Consider the following 6,581-nt stretch of genomic DNA (forward strand, 5'->3'; position numbering starts at 1 on the left):
GTGGATTTGTTTCTCCAAAGTACCCAGACTAATACATTATGGTACCGAGGGTGGGGTACTGGAGAAACAAATCATAAGATGGAGAGTAGATGTTTGTTTGACCTCTCCCTCATGGTACTTTTTCTTTTGTCTAGCCAGAGGTCAGATAAAACCACACTGCTTACTGGGTTGTTTCTGAGAAGTAGGAAAGTAGAAAGTTTGTAAGTCCACTTGCTTCAGCCATTAAAATTTGATCTTTAGATGGGTTTAGGCTATGCCTGCAAATAAAGCTTTGAAAATATATTCCGCACCCAGTGCTTTGGAGTACTCAGGAACCAGTAGTCTTTGTCAGAAGCTGGAAAAAATCTGGAGCCATGAAGAAAACTCCTCTCTGGGACTGAATGTTAAAGGGCGCCTGAGAGCAGGCTGAAATGCTTGCTAGGTGACCACCTGGATCTACTTGAGTGGAAGTGGGAGAAATGCAGCAATAAAGAAACGGGTTGAGTTTGGCCACTGACACCTGTGGACTTGGTTTACAGGAGAAAAAGATGAGAGCGGGTTGACTGGTCTAAGGTTCATGACCTAGCCTGAGGGGGCTAGGCTTGTTGAGTTGGTGAGAGCCCATGGTCTAAGGCAAGGCGACCAATGGGCACCCTGTGGAGGCTGAGTGAGGCAGCCCACATTGAGTTGACATAAAGAACCCGACCAGCTGGAGACTTTTGAGCCTGTGAACTGGTGCATATTGTTGCTGACTTTATGGATGGCCTGTCCGGATTTGACTTTGCTTATGGATGCAGACTTCACAAGGTTCCAACTGGAATGAAGACTCTTCATGTAGAAAAATATGATTGTCTTCTCAGAGAACTGGGTTGATATAAGTAGGCAGTATATAAATTGGATACCCAAAATTGGGGGAGATAAAGGCATGAAGTGGTTGGCTTACAAACTTTCATAGGTGGGGGAAAAAATTCACAGGCTTGTAGGGTTAAGGTGTAGGTGTTACTTGATTGCAATTGTGAAGCTAAAGAATTATGTACAGGTACCAGGTTGGCAAGGGGTGGATTGAGTTAGTTTATTGGGCCAACCTGGCCAATAGACACGTGGGATTAATTGAAGGGCAGAGGGACAAATGGCTTGGTGAGCCTCGCCTTTTGAGTTCTCCGGTCTCTTGCTTTGTGATGGTCCCACCAGGGTGCAGCTGCCTTAGCTTGCAAGCCTGACTTCCTACAAGACATCCCCAGGGAGAAGTCACATAAACCTACCCCGATGCAGCTCTGGGTGCTGGAGGACCCATGTGGAGAGCCCTGCCAGCACTGAGATGTTTACACATTCACTGACTCGGCTTTCCTCCTGCAGTTGGCTTTGTTGTGTGTGTTTTGTGAGACAGAGGAGGACTTTGTGGACTGGTGTTGGACTTATGGGTTAATGTTGGACTTGTGGGTTTGGGCAGCACTGGGTTGGGATGTTTTCTTGATGCACAGTTAACCATTATATAAAATTATCTTTTACATGAGTTTCTGTGGATTTGTTTCTCCAAAGTATCCAGACTAATACAGGTAGTAAATCTCAAGTGAAACAACACAAGTCCCAAGAGAGAACAAAGAGGGAAAAGATACAGATTTATAGATTTTGTAGCTTTAATCGCACCTTTCCCCTGCTTATTGAAGAAGGGCCTCCTATTTTGGTTGTGCACTCCCCAAAACAAAAGAAGAACTCATTGCCAACAAATCTATTCGGACCCTTGGCCAACCTTGGGAGCAGGATAGAACTACCCACAGGTCTCCAAGACTGTAACTCTTTATGGAAGTAGACAGCAGCATCGTTCTCCCCAGGTGGTTTCGGACCTTGCAGTTAGCGGCCTAACTAGTAAACACTATGTCACCAGGCATCAGAGCCCCACGTATTATTTTACTAGCTTTTTTTTTTTTTTCCCCCTCTGTCAGACTTCTCCCAAAAGTTCTACCCACTCACTTTAGGCAGGATGTCTTACCTGATTCCCACCACTACTTGGTTTAGCAGTCTTGCCAGTTCTCACACCCCAATGAATACTTTTTTGGTTTTACTGTAGCTTCACTTTTGAATGAGAATTAATTTTAAACATGTCATCTTCCTTGAAGCATAAGGGAGGACTTTGCACTCTTAGAATCAGAGTTAGTGGGGCATTCATAGCAAAAATAAGCCTTAGGAACAAATGAGGAAGAGAGAGAAGCTGCACATCCAGGTTTGGGTTATTTGACTAGACGGCCAGTTTGGGAAGCAGTCATCAAACGAATGATAAGAGACGACAGTTTCTCTGTTTGGAATGATATTTCCTCCAGTCCTAATAATCACTGATCAGATCGGGTCCATCTTTGATAGACTGGCTCTAGTACTGCCTCTTTGATCAAAATATTCCTTGTCATCCATCCACCCCCGATTTTTTCTCCTCGGAATTTCTAGCCACCTCTGATTTCAAACCCCTTGCCATATATATAAATGAATTGTGAACAAACACTGAACAAATTCTAACTTGAATTTTACTTCTCTGATTAGACTCTGGTAACACTCGTCCCAGGAAGACAGAAAATAGGGTGAGGTGAGGCCTTCAAGGCACCTATCTCAGGCTAAATGTAGAAGAATGCCGCCCCCCACACCCACCAGAAAAACCCAAACAAACAAGTAATCAAGATAAATAATACGTATTTTAATGCAATATTTAAAAAACAAATGCAAGAATTATGTACTTGCACAACTCCACTAACTTGCTTCCACTTAATTCCAGCCCTGTGTTGAACCTTTTGTTTTGTATTTTGAACCCAGGGGTTGAGGAATGAAATGAATATATGAATGAATGGTTTCTCCGAATGGAGTCACCAAGTAGAAACGTGTAGATCCCAGTGACAGAGATGGTGCCTTAGGTGTCCAGTGTGGGAGGAGCCCTGGTGACATAGTGGGCTATTTCGCTGAGCTGCTAACCACCAGGTCTGCCATTCCAATCCACCGTCAGACTGGAAGGAGAAAGAGGAGGCTGTGTACTGTGGTAAAGAAACCCCAAGGGGCAGTTCTGCCTTGTCTTAGAGGGTCACTATGAGTTGGAATTGCCTGGTGGCAGTGAGTTTGGGGTTGGGGCCAGAGCAGAAACCCAAAGTGGGTGACTTAAACCAGCACATGTACTCACAGCTTGTTTTTGTGTGCCGTGGACTCAATCCCAACTTATGCCAAGTCTACAGCACAGGAGTTGCAGCTCAGGACACCACCTCGCAGCTCCTCCAGAACAGAACAAGGCTTTCTACTCCTGTAAAGGGAGTTATGTACTTGCACAACTCCACTAACTGGGAACTGACAGGTGAAGCTCTACCCTGCCCAAACGGTCACTATGAGTCAGAGTTGCCCTGATGACCATGAATGATAGCTGGGTAGAATTGCCACACTGGGTTTCCCAGGCTTTACTCTTAACAGAAGCCAACTCTCCAATTTGTCTCCCACAGAGCAGCCAACAGTGGGTTCGAACCACCAACCTTTAGGTTAGTGATTACCCACTATGTCACCAAGGTTTTTCTGTCCCATTGCCGTTGAGTCATCCCCCCCTCACGGGGACTCTATAGGACAAACAAGCACTGCTCCATCGGGTTTCCAAACCTGCAGATCTTCCCAGAAGCAGAGGGCAACATTGGTCTCCCTCATCTCACAGTTGGTTGTTGTTGTCATGTGCCACCGGGTCAGTTCCACCTCACAGAGACGCTCTGAACAGCCTGGTCCTGTGCCAGCCTCACCATTGGCCATCTGTTTGAGCCACTGCTGCAGCCACCGTGTCAATCCACCTTGTCGACGTCTTCCTCTTTCTCCCTGCCTCTCTACTAAGTCTGTTGGCTCACACATCCAACTGCACAGCACTGGCCCTAAAGGAAGGCTTTTTCCCGGCAGCTCTGGCTTGTCTCTTTTTGCCTTCTGGCCCTCGGTGTGGCATCAGTGTGTCTGCATCGCTGCTACGTTGCTTCCTTGCCTCATCTGCACCTTTATAGCTAAAAGGAGCGCAAGGCACATTCTGCATGAACACTGTCTCATGAACAGGACAAGGGAAACTCATTCTCAAATGGGATCATAGGGCTTACGATTTAAGACCCGCATTTTGGGAGGGAGGCCATTCATTGCATAAACAAATGGGCTAAGTGGAATGTGAGCATGGGTCATGCAGGCAGTCGTGTGTTCCCTCTATAGTCAGCTGGACTGGGTCACAGGACCATGTGTTCTACAATGTGTGTACTATTTCCTGCCTCCAGGCAAGTCCCCAGGAAATTCTCCTCCATGATCCCCACCACCCTGTTGCGTAAACTCAGAAAGATAAACGCAGTGTTCCATGGAAAACCCTTCCTCGCATCATGCACAGGGTTGATTCCAGTGGCAGTTTAGGAGTTCGTGTTGTTTTAATAACATTGCATTAAAATTGTCCTTCCCCATTGTTATATAATACTGTTTGGGTCATAGCCCATGCGTCGCCTGAAGAATGTCATTATTTACTGAGTGTTTTCATTTAGTCTTTCAGAAGTGTTCAGGCAAAATGTGATCACAAAGACAAAGCCATTTTAACAAAGGGAAGCAACAGTATTAAATAATAATTTATTCTCTGTATGATGATTCCTCTTTAAGAAGGAACTTAACTTCAAGTTAGACTCAAGAAGAGAAGAAAGTTAAAAAAAAAAAAAAAAAAAAACAGTCCAGCAGGCTTTGGGGCCTAGTCATCCACCTTGTGAACAGAACATTTACCTCTCCCTGTGCCCTACCCTCTCCCCCTCCTCCCCACTTAGTATAAAGTTGTCCCTGTAAAGGTCTGACTGTCAATTCTTCCAACCAACCTGAGACAGACTTTCTGCTCAGTGGCTGGATGCTCACCCACAGTTAGCCACCAAGGGACTACATGTTTGGAACAAGCGCTGCCAAGCCCACAGCTTCTCTCCAAACCAACCAAAACATCCCGGGGCAGCTTTGGAGAAGAGCCCAGCGACTTCCCTGCAAAGAAAACGTGTCTCGTCAGTGTCAGAAACTCGAACGTTCCATAAGGTGAGCTTATGGCCAGTGAGGAGCAAGGCAAGTGTTTATCATCACCGAAGGCCAAATGGTAATGGGCTCAATGGAGTCTGAGCACTGAGGCCTGTCCTGTTCCCCCTGGACTCTTGAAACCTGCGACTTTCCCACTGGAAACGAGCAGAAATCCGGGCAGGGAACAGCTTCCGATTTGAAAATTGTGGTTGTAGTTGCTGCCGGGGAGGGCGGTGACTTCTTATCTCTTTCCGGTGAGACCTTTAAAAGAAACCAAGATTAAAAAAAAAAAAAAAAAGCATGTCACTAGGTGGAAATCTAGAAGACCTGCTAATAAACAAATAAATATATACACATTGCTCACACGCTTGAAAATACAAACTGCCATAATTCTTCTACATCATAAATTCTACTAATACACGCATATGCTACATTTTGCCTTGGGATTATTTTAATACTGTTGATAGCAAAATATGTGTGCTCCTTTGTCCCAGTAGTCTTAATGAAGTGATGGCTTCCTGTCAATTATATTTTAGCTTTTTTGGTACTCAGTAATTTTCCAAATACCCTGCTAGAACCGCTTGCTTCTGTTTCTCAATCGAACCCCTTGGCCTACAAGACCCGAAGCAGAGGAGGTACGGACATTTGTTTTTGTTGTCAGGTGTCTCGAGTTGATTGCAGCTCATACCCACCCTACTTACAAAGGAACTTCCATCTCATCGAGGGCCTACTTCTTTTTTTGCTGCCCCTCTACTTTGCCAAGCATGATGTCCTTCTCCTGGACTGGTCTCTTGAGTCTTGCCACCCTTGTTTCTGAGGAGCATTCGGGTTGTACTTCTTTTGAGATTGATATTAGTTCTGCTGTCTGGGCAGGGCTCTTCAAGAGTATAAATCGTTTTTGTCTTCCGGGTGTTTTTTGTAAATTTCCAGGACACACACTAGTTACTCGAACCTGCGGAGTTATTTGACTCAGGACTGTACCCACCTCCCCAGAGTATGCATAATGGAGGCGCGCGGGAATGGAAGAAGAGTGTACCCCTTAAGGAAAAGACAGGTAAGTTCCTCACTTCCAATACAAGGATTCTGGCAATGGTAAGAGAGCGGCTAGACTGTGGGGGCGCAGGAGGCCCCAGGAGGAGTCAGTGCTTGGAGTCTGTGGGCCAGACACATGCCACAAGTGGTTTGGCTGAGTCAGTCCATACAGGCCTTAGGACACCATGGGCCATACAGGAAGGGTCCCTCACAGAAAGGGTCAGCCCCCATCCCTGGGGTCAGCCCCCATCCCTGGCGGGCCCACAGTGCGTCTGTCTGCTACACCCCCATTCCTTCTTCCCCAACTACAGGAATGATGGCCAAACTCCAGCCCCCCGTGCGCCACGCAGCCGGGTGGGTGGACGCGCCGCCACGAACCCAAGGCAGCGTCGCCCTCCAGGAGGGCACGGGCAGTGGAGGGCAAGGTCCCGACCAGGAGGGGGGCGCCTGCACCTGGGGAGGCAGGTGGGGAGTCGGCCGGCTTGGGGTGGGGGGTGGAGGTGTGGGCGTAGGCGCAGGGTATGGGGTGCCCAGCCGGGAGTGGTGGGCGCTTC

This window comes from Echinops telfairi, unplaced genomic scaffold (genome assembly GCF_000313985.2).
Source record: "Echinops telfairi isolate 266 unplaced genomic scaffold, ASM31398v2 ScPeMD7_7420;HRSCAF=8458, whole genome shotgun sequence".
In the NCBI taxonomy this organism is placed as follows: domain Eukaryota; kingdom Metazoa; phylum Chordata; class Mammalia; order Afrosoricida; family Tenrecidae; genus Echinops; species Echinops telfairi.